General features: G+C 42.9%; 1 long non-coding RNA gene across 1 annotated transcript; it reads right to left on the reverse strand.

Annotated features, from left to right (window-relative positions):
* Window positions 1–8,588: 8,588 nt before the first annotated feature.
* Window positions 8,589–12,673, reverse strand: LOC149317064 (uncharacterized). The gene is made up of 3 exons (XR_016280567.1): window positions 11,802–12,673; window positions 11,616–11,686; window positions 8,589–10,782 (listed from the first exon to the last, which is right to left on the reverse strand). It is a non-coding gene; the product is annotated as an uncharacterized LOC149317064 (long non-coding RNA).
* Window positions 12,674–13,351: the final 678 nt, after the last annotated feature.

Consider the following 13,351-nt stretch of genomic DNA (forward strand, 5'->3'; position numbering starts at 1 on the left):
GAACCTCAGATTTTGTCTGGTAATAGGTTTGACTCTCTTTCCACACCCAGAGTGGTTTGTACCTTTAAGAACTGCTTGAGAAGCAGATATTAAATATGGAGTTTCCTAATACAATCTCCATTGAATCACTGCCCGTCTTAACACTTCACAGATTCTCTTGTCAGGACTATGTGACAATCCTAAACTGGGAGGCAATTCATTTCGAAACTGACTGTTGTTAAAGATTTTACTGCTGTCTCTTTTTATAATAGTTTGGCTGCTATTATATTATATTAATATGGCCTAGAAATATTTTGAACATACATGGATACATTTGTTGAGAATTCAGGGCCCATGATGCTACTGCGGGGGGGGGGGGGGAGCAGCTCCATGCCATCTTGAAGTAGTCATCCAGCAGAGATTTTCCAGGCAGTAAATGGATTGTTACTGGTTGAATTTATCAGGGATGTAACAGAATTCTCAGAGACTTGCTGTAACAAATTTGCAAGGGACCTTGATGGTAAAGATGCTCATATGCTTCCTGAACCAGATGACATTATTGATGCAGTTTCCATGGAATCATCCAATGTGCTGTCTTGTCTGGATGTTCAGCTGATGAAGCCTGAGAATGTAGGCACAACGATTGGAGGACTTGTGGCAACCACCTGTGTGTTATTTTTTGCCCATTTTTGCTTTTAATATTGAGCCAGAGGGGACTGCACAACTTACTTATGCTGTGGTTTCACTGCCCATGAAAGAGCAGATATTTAGCTTGAAAGAGATGGGCTATTCCCAGATCCCAGTTCCAAGTTGGTGGCATAAAAGTGCCTTTTACTGTCTTCCACTGGTTAACCAGCCATGATATTTATTATTTTATTATTTATTTTTATGTATTAGTTCTTAAATTTAATAGTTCTTAAACTGGGACAATCTGGCTACTATGTCCACGTAAACTCCATTCATGATTACTGTATGTGGGTCTGATCTTGAACATCAATTCAAAGCTTAAACTAATACAGAATATGATGCCAGAATCTTAATGGATTTAATGGGCCAAATGGGTTTATTGGCCCATTGATATGGCCAAGTGGAATCATATTATGCTGATTCCAAGAGAGTCACACTTTCTACCTCTTTGCTCCTCAGCCTAATTCAAGGTGCTGATTCTTACCTGTTATGACTTAATAGCCTAGAACTCAAATACCTGAAGGTGTACTTCTCTCTTTACTACCCTGCCCATAGTTTATGAGCTTTCCCTGAGACCTGTAGACTGTTGTCAAGAGAAGTTTGTTATGTGGCACAAGACAGAGCACTTTTTCTGGATTATTTTCTCCACAGCACTGACATTACAATCTTTTCAGAGCCAGGATAAAAGTTTTTAATAGGATCCACAATTTTAAAGTTCACTCTATTGTTCAGTCTACTTTGTGTATTTTGACTGCCTCTAAATTATGTGAGCTTTGTTTTTACTTTGATATTGCATTTGTATTTATATGTAGCCAGCATGGCATAGTGGTTTTTAATGTTGGACTGTGACTCTATAAGGGGAAAAAATGATTCCTCATTCAGCCATGAAACCCAGTGGGTGACCTTGGGCAAGTCACAGTCTCTCAGCCTAAGGGGAAGGCAATAGTAAGCCTCCTCTGAACAAATCTTGCTAAGAAAACCCCATGATGAGTTCATTTTAGGGTTACCATATGTTGGAAACAACTTGAAGGTATACAACAACAATATATGTAGCTGAACAAATCTTGCCAGGAAAACCCCAAAATATGTTCATCTTAGGGGTGCCATAAGCCGGAAACAACTTGAAGACAAACAACAACATGTTGTTTTATTCATGTTTGCTGTATGATTAGTCAGGTATCTGTGATGGTGAAAGGTTGTCTAACAATATTTCTTAGTAACAAACAAACTTCTTGGTAACATGAACACAGGCATCTTTAAAAACGTGAATCCATTATGAGAACAGTGAACCAGTATTATTTACACGAATCCCAAGTCAGGGCAACTTAACCTGGAGATCATGCTGTGCTCAAGTTAACTTTTTGGAACCAACTTTAAGAGATGGCTACATAAAAATACACTGTGGTAGTACATCTCAACTGTCGCCTAGCAGAGTTTTTTGTTTCTTTCAAGAGAAAATGCTTCTTTCTTACAGACAGAATATGATGATTCTGCTCTGTGTATTCAGCTAAAAGCCTATCAGTATAAAAAAGAACAACTCTATCAACTAATACAGCATCTGTTATTAGAACAGTAGCAAGCAAGCCCTGTTGGTTGTCAACAAATTGCTTCCTGAGCTTGTAAGCACTGGATATGGATTCACTGACAGAAATAAAAGATCCATGTGCGTGAGAGAGAGGGGAATTTTAAGTTGCAAGAACCTTTTGTAAATTATGTTAAATACAAGTCAGCCAAGGACTCTGTAGTAATAATTATTTAACATGCCTTGAAGACTAAATTTTGCATGCAGAGCCACTCATTTGCCAACTGAAGACATTGCTTCCTTCCATTGGAGAGGCTGCTTCCAGCTATAACATACCACAGTGGATTGGAAACAGGGCCAGCCCTGCCATTAGGCAGAGTGAGGCAAGTGACTCAGGTGTAGGGTTGCCATAGGTCCGGACCTCCAAAACGGGACAAATGTAGGACAAAATTTTCAAATGTAGGACACAATTTTTTTGTGCCCTACATTTGAATAGGAGCCCCGGACCTGGGCCCCGCCCTCGCTGCTGTGGTGACGGGGGCGGGGCTAAGGCGGGGAGGGAATACTCCTCCCAGGGAGGCTTGCCCTCCCAGCCTGGGCCCCGCCCTCGCTGCTATGGCGACGGAGGCGGGGCTAAGGCGGGGAGGGAATACTCCTCCCAGGGAGGCTTGCCCTCCTGGCATTCGCCCTGCCCTCGCTGCTATGGCGATGGGGGCGGGGCTAAGGCGGGGAGGGAATACTCCTCCCAAGGAGGATTGCCCTCCCGGCCTGGGCCCCGCCCTCGCTGCTGTGGCAATGGGGACAGGGCTAAGGCGGGGAGGGAATACTCCCCTCAGCCCGGGGGAGGGCGAAATCCCGGGGGCGGGGCCAAACTGGGGCGGGACCGTGCGGCCCCGCCCAAAACCGGGAAAGTCCCGCCCACCAGCGGGATATGGCAACCCTACTCAGGTGGCAAATGATGGGCAACATCCAGACTGTTCCTCATGATGTCCATCTCTGTTTTGCTCTGTTGGAAAGCAGGGCTGTGTCTGTTATGCAACATGTTATATGACTTTCCCAAAATAGCCTGATGATGGACATTATCTTATGACCACTGCTAATGTAAAATTCAATTGCCAATCCGGTCTGCAGAATAGGGAAGGAGTCTTATCTTGCCTTTCCCCTCAGGGAGCAAATTATCTTTGGCTAGTTTTGGCATGGAAACATATCTCAGTACAGTGGTGCTTTGTGGAGCTCCCCCACTGTTTAGTCCATCAGACACCCATGCCTGAAAGCATTCCTTTGGCTTTGTGGGGGTTTTGCAGGTCTTTAGAGCCCAGCTAGGCTCCAAGATAGCCACAGGTTTTTCTGTCACCCAGAGCTTTGAAAAGTAACTTTGGGAGATTGAGTTTAAAATTCTGCTGCTCCAGAGAACAGGACCCGGAACAATGGATGCAAGCTCCAGGAAAAGAGATTCCACCTCAACATTAGGAGGAACTTCCTGGCAGTAAGGGCTGTTCGACAGTGGAACACACTCCCTCGGAGTGTAGTGGATTCTCCCTCCTTGGAGGTCTTTAAGCAGAGGCTAGATGGCCATCTGTTGGGAATGCTTTGATTTGGATTTCCTGCATGGCAGGGGGTTGGACTGGATGGTCTGTGCAGTCTCTTCCAACTATGATTCTATGATTCTAAAAGGTAACTTTTCTCAGTCAACTGTTCTGTTGTTTAACAATCCCTTCACAGAGCCATTTGAGATCCTGGAAGTTGCATGTATTGAGAAGGCTGCAGTCTATATACTTAAACCCAACCAATTCCCAGAGTTAGGATTGTCTTTGGATTCAAAGGAAATTGGAGTTGCTCCCTCTTTTTTACAGAGTATTGCAGAAAGATACCACCAGTGAGGATGGTTAGTTTGGAGGCTTGTTCGCATCAGGGAAGGGACTACTGCTATTCCTCCCCGTTCTCTTTCTGCTTCCTCTTCTTTTCTATAGGCCGAATCGGGCCCATTCAGCCTGTTTGGTTAGAGTCCCTCCCAGCACATTTTAAGAGGCATTGCGGTTAAGTAGTAAGTACCAGAATAGGACTGGGGAAGAACAGGTCCACATCTCTACTCAGGGCAGTGATTCCCAAGCTGCTCATCATCTAGACTCTGTCACTTTGAGTAATAGGAGGTACGGGGATGCAGCAAAACTCTAGGGCAGTGATTCCCAAACTTTGCTCCTCCACATGTTTTGAACTTCAGCTCCTAACATTCCTGACTTCTGGCCAAGTAGGTTGAGGCTTCTGGGAGTTGAAGTCCAAAACATCAGGAGGATTAAGTTTTGGGGATCATTGCTGTAGAGTCATCATCAAACATTATCTGATATGCTTGGGACCAGAAGTGTTTTGGGATTTGGATCCCCCCCCACAAGTGTTTGGAATATCTTTATATACTTTAGCCGCCTTGAGTCCCTATATCAGGGGGATGGTGGGGTAAAATAAATAAAATGCAAATAATAATAATGACAACTTATCTTGCAGATGGAATCCATGTCTAAACATGAAATTCATTAATGTTCCACGAGCCAGTATGGTCGATTGGTTTGAGCGCTGGACTATGCCTTTTTAGAACAGGGTTGGACCCCAGGGTTGGCCCTGGAAAACCCCACTGTGTGCCCTTGGCAAGTCACACTCTCTCAGCCTCAGAGGAGGGCAATTGCAACCTCCCTCTGAAGAAATTTGTCAGGAAAACCTGTGGTAGGTTGTGTTAGGGTCACCATAAGTTGGAAACAGCTTGAAGGCACACAGCAACAGCAAAAACAACAATGTACGCTTTATACACATAGCCTGAAGGTAAATTTATACATAAAATTTTTAACAATATTGTGCATGAAACAAAGTTGTGTATGCGGAACCATCCGAAAGCAAAGGTGTCACTATCTCAGCCACCCGTGTGGATGATTTTGGATGTTAGAATATTTCAAATTTTGGAATTCCAGATAAGGGAGACGCAAACTGTACCCCTTAAGCTCTGAATTAATTGAGCATCATATAGTTGGTCAAAATATCTCCTCTCTGCCAGGGACGGATATCTTTCTAAATTATGTTGCCCTAGCAAATAATTAATAATTTTATCATTCTTCTCCCTGTTGTGGGCAAGTCCTCAAATCTATGCAGTTTTCAAAGATGTATTTATAGTATGGAGCGTATGGGTGCGGGCATATATGTCTTTGCATTATTTTCTGTCCAAAAATGTGATTTTCTCTTACAGAAAATCATATTTGCTGTGCAAAAAAACCTTCCCCCCCCCCACAGATTTTGGGGACCATAGAATGGATTCAGTCCACCACAAATCCACCTAATCATTCTGTATTTATTCTATTTTTTTATATGAACATTAAAATACATAAATATATACACATATACAAAATATAATAATAATAATAATAATAATAATAATAATAATAATAATAATCTTTTATTTATATCCTGCCTACTCAGATTAGGACAGAGGCAGTGTACAGTAACAAAGTGAAAACATGGTAAAATACAATAATCCCAAATTCTACCCCCCCTTAAAATAACAATTAAATCACAGTTGTATTAAAAATTCATACTAAAAAGATGAATTAAAACAAATAAACAGTTTAGAAGACAACAGTTAAACTTCCTGAGCCCAGTATAGGTTTCTTCATTCTAATTTGTAACTCTCTCTTTCGCTTTTGAATCTGTATGCTTCTATCCAGATTATAATTTCATCAATTCTTCTTCGCCTTATCATATTATAGTGAATTATATTATCATATCACTTCTACATTCATCTGTATCATAGAAATCATATTTATCTTTTACATATAGCGCAGATATTTATTCTAAAACAAAAGCCTTATGCAACGGATCATTTCCTGGTGAAGCTGCCCAATTTGCTTTGACCAAGGAGCTGAATCTGGAATTTGGGTTAGCATAAAACAGGGATACTCTTCAGGGAGAGATGTGTCAGTTAGTTACAACTCTGTGTCAGTTTTGCAATTTTGCATCACTAAATTTGACACAACCCTCTTTCTGCAAGTAATAGAGCATGGCACCAGGAAACACAAGAGTTTATCTGAAATATGGGAAGGACTGTCATGGAGGTGATGGAGCAAGCTTTTTTTCTGCTGCTCCAGGGACTAGGACAGAGACCAGTGAACAGTAGCAACCGATTTTGAGTCTTGAACTGGGAAAAAGGTAGAATATCATCATCATCATCATCATCATCATCATCATCATCATCAATCCTGGAACTGAAAGGGCCCACAAGAACCATATATTCCATATACAGGAATCCACAATTACCAAAAGATGACCAACCACCCTCTGTTCAAAGACCTCCAAAGCTGGAGAGTCCACCACCCTCCAAAGCAATCTCCTCCGCTGTTGCACCACTTTTACAGTAATTTATAAAAAAAGTTCTTCCTAATATTTCAGTGGAATCTCTTTTCTTGTCATTTGAATCCATGGGTTCGTGTTGATTGATTTGCATCTAGCGTCCCCGCCACACAAAGGTCTTCAGTTTTGGCCCTGAGATACTCTTGACCTGGCAACCATAATTCCAGCAAAACTGGGTGCCATTTGGAGAGAAGGATCCAAATTGTTTTGGGAAATGAGGACCAGCTCCCCAAGATGATTTCCATTTGGCGAGGGCCCAGGTTCCTTCTTGGAGAAGGCATCTGAGCTCCATAAACCTCCACATGGCGTTCCTTAAAGGTCTACAAAGTTGTATAAAGTTCCTGTAGAGGTTGAAAGCAAGAGAAATAAAATAAATAAAAATATATATTTTTTATTTCTATCCATATATACATAGTGCCCCCCTCTTAAAACAAGATTAAATAGTATAAGATTAAAAACATACATATTAAAATCCAAGTAATCCAAATAATAATCATCATGGGCAAAATTCAATAAATGGGAAGTCTTATTCGTGGCCGAGCGTTTGTTTTTCCGGGAAGGCCTGCCGGAAGAGATCCGTCTTAATGGCTTTTTAAAAGCTCTCTAGACTGGTTATTTGACGGATCTCATCCCGCAGGAGAGTTGCATCTGTTTCTCGTTCGGCAAGGAAAGGAGGAATGTGCATCCATCCAAACTGGGCTAATGCCTCCATCGTCCTCTGAGGCTGAGAGTGTGTGATTGCTCAAGGTTACCCAGTCAGTTTCCAAGAATGAGGAGGGATTCAAAGCCTGATCTCCCAATGCTCAAACCACTACACCACAGTGGCTCTTAGGCTTATGTTGACCCTCCCTTAGGGTTTTCTTGACAAGATTTCTTCAGAAGGGCTTTGCCTTTGCTCTCCCCTGGGGCTGAGAGATTGGGACTTGCCTAAGGTCAGATGCCAGCAGAGTTGTGCGTCTCATGCCATCACATGTTGTTGCGTGCTTTCAAGTCATACCCAACTTATGGCGATGTGAAGGTAAATGTATCACAAGGTTTTCTTGGCAAGACTTGTTCAGAGAGGGTTTTCCCTTTGCGTTCCTCTGCAGTTGCGAGCGTGACTTGCGCAAGATCACCCAATAGGTTGCCATGTTTGAGTGGAGATTTGAATCCTGGTTTTCCAGAATCCAACACTCAAACCACTAGACCACTGAAATCCATCAATGAGACGTTTATTGGCCAAGCGAAATGCACAATATGCTTGTTGCAAGCACTGTGACTTCTTAGCCCCATTCCCACTGGCTTATGAAGCAGATCAAGACTGGGATTATGGTGCATCGTTCCCATTTGAGAGCGCATTCGATCCTCATTGCGCCAATATCGACACCAATTGGAATTCAGATCTGATCCCCATATAATCGATTTTTCCAGGAAAAAGCCGAATCAGTGGTGGATAATCCGGATTAATACGACTGTACTTTTTCAGAGGTTTTTCCTGCACCTCCCGAGTCTGATTTAGGGCAAATGAATGGGATCGACAAGGGTGAGGAGAGCCATTGAACACCGTTTCTAACTATTCTATTGTCTTTCATTTTACATGCCTGCTCGATTGCCCTCCAGACAGCCGAGGGAGCAACGGGGGAGGCAAAAGGACTTGGGGGGATGGAGGCTTCCTCTCCTTTCCCCAGAGGGCCTCTTGGAAGACATAGGACAGCCTGGGAGGCAAAGGGACTTGGGGGCATGGATGCTCCTTCTCTTTTCCCCAGAGGGAGAGCACCTATTTTCATTGACTGCCAACCCCCTCTCTAAAAAATAAATTTAAAAAGGACAAAGGACACAAATGGGAACGGGGAGCAAAATGAACCGTGTCAAAGTGCTTGGAATTAGGTGACAACACTGTGACGTCAGGAGCCTATGCGCTCAATTGACAGCTTGTTAAAAAAAAGGCTCTGGAGGGGGCAATGGTAAAAATCAATATATAAAATCCACACTTTCTTTACTTCTGACTGGTTTAATTCATGCTTTTCATTACCTCTTTTATGCTTGTTGGATCATATTACAAACAGAGAGGAAGAAAGTCACAATGAATAGAACCCCCTCAGGTCTATATTCTTGGTTTAGTGTCTCCGTGTTCCTCAGTTCCCAGACTAAGATTCCCAAGTACTCCAAATTTCTCCTGCCCATGCTCTTTCTTCCAACCTATTGAGCATATAAGGCATAATCAATATATTTACATTACATTTTAGAATTAGGAGTGTCATCTTTCCCTTCAGACCACCCACTGCAATATAAAGAAGAATATGAAGTGACATAAACAACATTAAATTCTTACCAAATTGTATTGCTCTGATCTTCTTGGGAAGCAAACTTATCATTTTAAACTGTTGTTCTTATTAATGACTGATCTGAAAACATGATAGATTTCCCACATTCTATAATTTAAACAGGTGTCACTAGCTTCACAACATCCCCATATCAGCCTTATTTGAACAGCTTCCAAAGGGAAGGAAGGAAGGAAGGAAGGAAGGAAGGAAGGAAGGAAGGTAGGTAGTGGCAGCACAAGGTAGTGCATGAGAGGACCTAGAGATTCCTAGAGAGAACACTTCTCTAGGCATTTGTATGTCCTACCGTATGATACTATGGTTAATCTCCAGCAGGTGTTGAACATAAGAGTTGTGCTGGAGGACCTAGAAATTCCTAGACAGCTGTTATTTCAGATAAAATAAAACCAGTGTGCTTTTATTTGCGTTTTTCCCACGATCTCAAAGGTGCTGTGCCCCTAAGCCCAGGGAATCTGGGTGTATGTGAAATAGGAAAAGGCAGAAAGAGGAGAGGAGAGCTGCATTGGGAGGAAAGCGTGGGCTCCGCAGGGACTTGAACCCCGTCCCGGAAACCAGGAGTGCCAACCACCAGCGCCTTTTGCTTTTTTCTGGCAATGCAACAAGGGGAAAAGCAAAACCTGAGAGAACACAGGAGTGTTCTCTCAGGAAAAAGAAAACCTGACAGAATTAGAAGGACTGCCTTTAAGATGCAGGCTTGAGATTGGATTTGTTAGGGATCTGTTCCTAACACACTTTTGTATTTCAAGAGCAAGTCTCAACAAATGCCAACAACAGTGTCTCAACAAATACCAACAACAGTGTCGAAACCTACCAGATCTTCCAACTACAATGCGAACGGGTGTGGAATGATTTCGGGCAAATGGTTGTGTGGATTCTTCATAGGAACTGCTAGAACCCCTGAAAAGGAGAGAAACCCTGCATACAAACACCCACAGAGATGCATTCTCATTCTATTCACGATGTGGAAAGAGAGAATAGACACCTTACCTGTTCTTTGGTCCATTATGTGTGAACTTTTTGCCTCTGAGACACTGCCTCCTCCTCCTGATCTGTGAAAAGCAAACTTAAGGTCTCGGTGCTCCCTGGTTTCTACAAGTAACCCCAAAGGAAGTGAGTGGAAAGGGGTTCTCAGTGGTCTTATGGGAATGACTTCCATTCACTGATCTTGGAGAGATGGCTTTCTTTTGAGGTCTGTGTGTTCTTGGTTGCAACTGTTGAAAACCAAGAAAAGGAGAAACCCGCCGCCACCACAAAAACTACAATAGAAAAGCAATGCACTAAAGAAGGTGAAAGAGTGATCGAATGTTGGTTATTTTCCTTGAAAGTTTGCTTTCCTGTACATATGGGATCCCAAGAGGCATGTGGAACAAGTTCTAGGGTTGCCATAATTGTCCACTAAAACCTGGTAGAAAATGTAGGACAAATTCTAGACCAAACTGTAGGACAAGCGCAGGACAAAACTCAGCCAAAAATGCAGGACATTTCAGGTCCTCCATTTTCTTAAATGTCCTACAGTTTGGGCTGAGTTTTGTCCTGCAGTTGTCCTACAGTTTGGTCTAATTTTGTTCCACATTTTGTCCTGGGTTTTAGTGGACAATTATGGCAACCCTAGGAACAACAGACAAAAGCTTTCAGGGCCCCCCCCCCACACTATTGCCAAAGAGCATTTTGCCAAAAACACAGCATTTCAAGTCACACATTTCCTGCACAATTATTGCTATGAAATCTCTGGAAAGGAAGGCACTAGAACAAAGTCCCCAAATGCATTCAAAGCGCGATCGCGGCAAAGTCTTGGAGGGTCACTCACTGTCCAGTTGTCTTCGCCCATGAAAATCCAGAGCTCGGCATCCGTCGCAAAGAGGCAGCAGTTGCTCCGCAGAAAGAACCCTGCAAGGCCAAAAAGGATACCCATAACTCTGGCGCTGCCAAGGAATGACAGGACTTTCACTCTTGGGGGGTTGCAACACTGCAGGATTAATGTCACAAGTTGTGGGTTGTGTAGTTTGCTGTGGCAGAGTTCTCTCAGCAGTTGCCAGGAGTGCATTTGCACATCGTAAACCTATGTGCCATCTGAGCCCATTCATTCAGATGTCACATCTGCCTGGACTCCTCTCTGAGCCTGGATGCCCAGGTCTTAGCAGTGGTCAGGAGTGCATTTGCACAGCTTAAACTTGTGCGCCAGCTGCGCCCTCATCAAAGGTGGGGCAGGTGGGTTTTTAGTCTGTTTATAAGTGCTGCATATTTTATGTGATTATTTATATAGACTTTGTAATTGATTGAATTTTATAACAATTTTAAATGTTTTAGCTGTGAGCCACCTTTTGTCCCTCCGGTGAGAATGGCGGTATAGAAATGATATAAATAAAATAAAATACATACAGAGGGACTACAAGACATAAGAACGCAAGCGCAGTTCGCACAAAGCTATCTCCGTTAGCCTTAATATGACGGAACTAGGAGCAAGATTTGAGCCCAGATGTGAAAGAAGAGAGGAGGAGCGGCCAAGAGATGTACTTTCTTTGTGACACACTTGGACCAGGAACTAACATAATGCTCTTCTGCCAGAGGTTTAAGGTGATCTAAGCCCGCCACAAATACTATAACCTTCTCCATAACTTAAGGGCAAGCCACTAAGCTCTACTAGATAAGGGGCCTTCCCCTCTTTCCAGTAACAGCAGAAATGTAAATATCAAGCAAATTATTGTCTGTCATACATTTACCTTCTGTCCTTCCTTTCTTCTGTTCTTCTTTCCTTCTGTAATTAATGTCTTAAGCCTCTTGCTCATCCTAACTGTAGCAGATAATATTAGCCACAGCAGAAAGAAACAGACACTTGGTAAAACAAACCACAGCTGAAATCAAAATTTCTTTTCAAAAAACAAAAGTATCATCTGTCGGCCATTTACCTTTTTCCTTCCTTCCTTCCTTCCTTCCTTCCTTCCTTCCTTCCTTCCTCCTGTAATTAAAGCCTTAAACCACTTGTTAATCCTAACTGTAGTAGATAATACTAACTAGAGCAGAAATCAACAGATGCTTGGTAAACCAAAGCACGGATACAGATCCCATTGATTCATTCTGAGAAGGACGAGCCATTGAATTTAGCCCAAATTGGTGGATATACTGGCTTCACAGAAATACACACAAACCACATTTACACAATGGGAAAAAATCTCAGTGGTTTTTGTGCGTTTTCTCTGGAAAACCTGACTGAACGAGAACATTTTCTCAGTAAAACCTCAATTGTTTCAGCATATTCATTTTTTGCAACCTGAAAACTGTTGTGAGACATTGCAGAGACCTGCTTCCTAGCATCCTAAGTGCCTTTAAAATACATCGTGGAGCTTTCTCTGGTGAGGGATCTCTCCCTAAAACACTGTTGTTGGTATTTATTGCTATTGAAAAACAGAAAAGAGGGCTTACCTGATCATGCAGCTGCAGTTTCTGAAAACGGTTGTGTGGATTCTTCATAGGAGCTGCTAGAATGCCAGAAAAGGAGAGACACTCCCCATACACAAATACACACAACTGACAAAAGCATTCCCTTCCGATTCTATTCAAAATAAAGCTGCTTCGAGTCACTTTGGAGGTATGCTGTTGAAATGATGCAAGCGTTCTAAGAGTCCAGAAGCTGCGCCAAAGCCATGCTCCAGTCCATAGGACCGGAACGTGGCTTTGGCGTGGCTTCCGGCCCCTTAGGACACACGTGTCATTTAAACAGCATACCTGCAAAGTGACCAGAAGCGGCTTTATTTTGGCCTGACTCTATGGGGCCACTGTCTTCTTCCACGCATCTGAGAAAAGCAGCCTCTAGACCCCAGTGCTCCCCAGTCCCTCCCACTAACCCCAAAAACCTTCTCGGACTGATCATGGAGAGAAGGCTTTGTTTTGAGGGTCAACTCTTCCTAAACCAGGAAAGCAGAGAGACACCCCCCCCCCCGACACACAAACACACAACAATACAAAAGCAATGTAGTAAAGAAGGCCACACAGGGATCAAATGCAAACTAAAGAAGGGATCAAATGCAAAGGAGACTTGCTGGCTATTTCTCTTAAAGGTTTGCTTTCCTGTTCGTATCTGATCCCAAGAGGCATGTGGAACCAGAGACTAAGGACATTAGTGCCCCCCTCCCACCATTTCCAAAGAGCATTTTACCAAAAACACAGCATTTCAAGTCCCACATTTCCCACACAATTATTGCTTTGAAATCTCTGCAAAGGAAGGCACTAGATTAGAACAAGTTCGCCAAATGCATTCAAAGCCCAAACGCGGCTACGTGTCGGAGGGTCACTCACCGTCCAGTTGCCTTCGCCCACGATGGTCTTGGATTGTTAATGGAAAACGCTGGTCCACTTATTTGCATGGAAGTAGATAAATTCGGTCCAGTAGCAAAAATCAAAGTATTGTCTCCCATCCATTTACCCATCCTTCCTTCCTTCCTTCCTTCCTTCCGCTGTG

Source organism: Sceloporus occidentalis, unplaced genomic scaffold, assembly GCF_023333645.1.
Source record: "Sceloporus occidentalis isolate IW3139 unplaced genomic scaffold, rSceOcc1.0.p SCAF_3, whole genome shotgun sequence".
Classification (NCBI taxonomy): domain Eukaryota; kingdom Metazoa; phylum Chordata; class Lepidosauria; order Squamata; family Phrynosomatidae; genus Sceloporus; species Sceloporus occidentalis.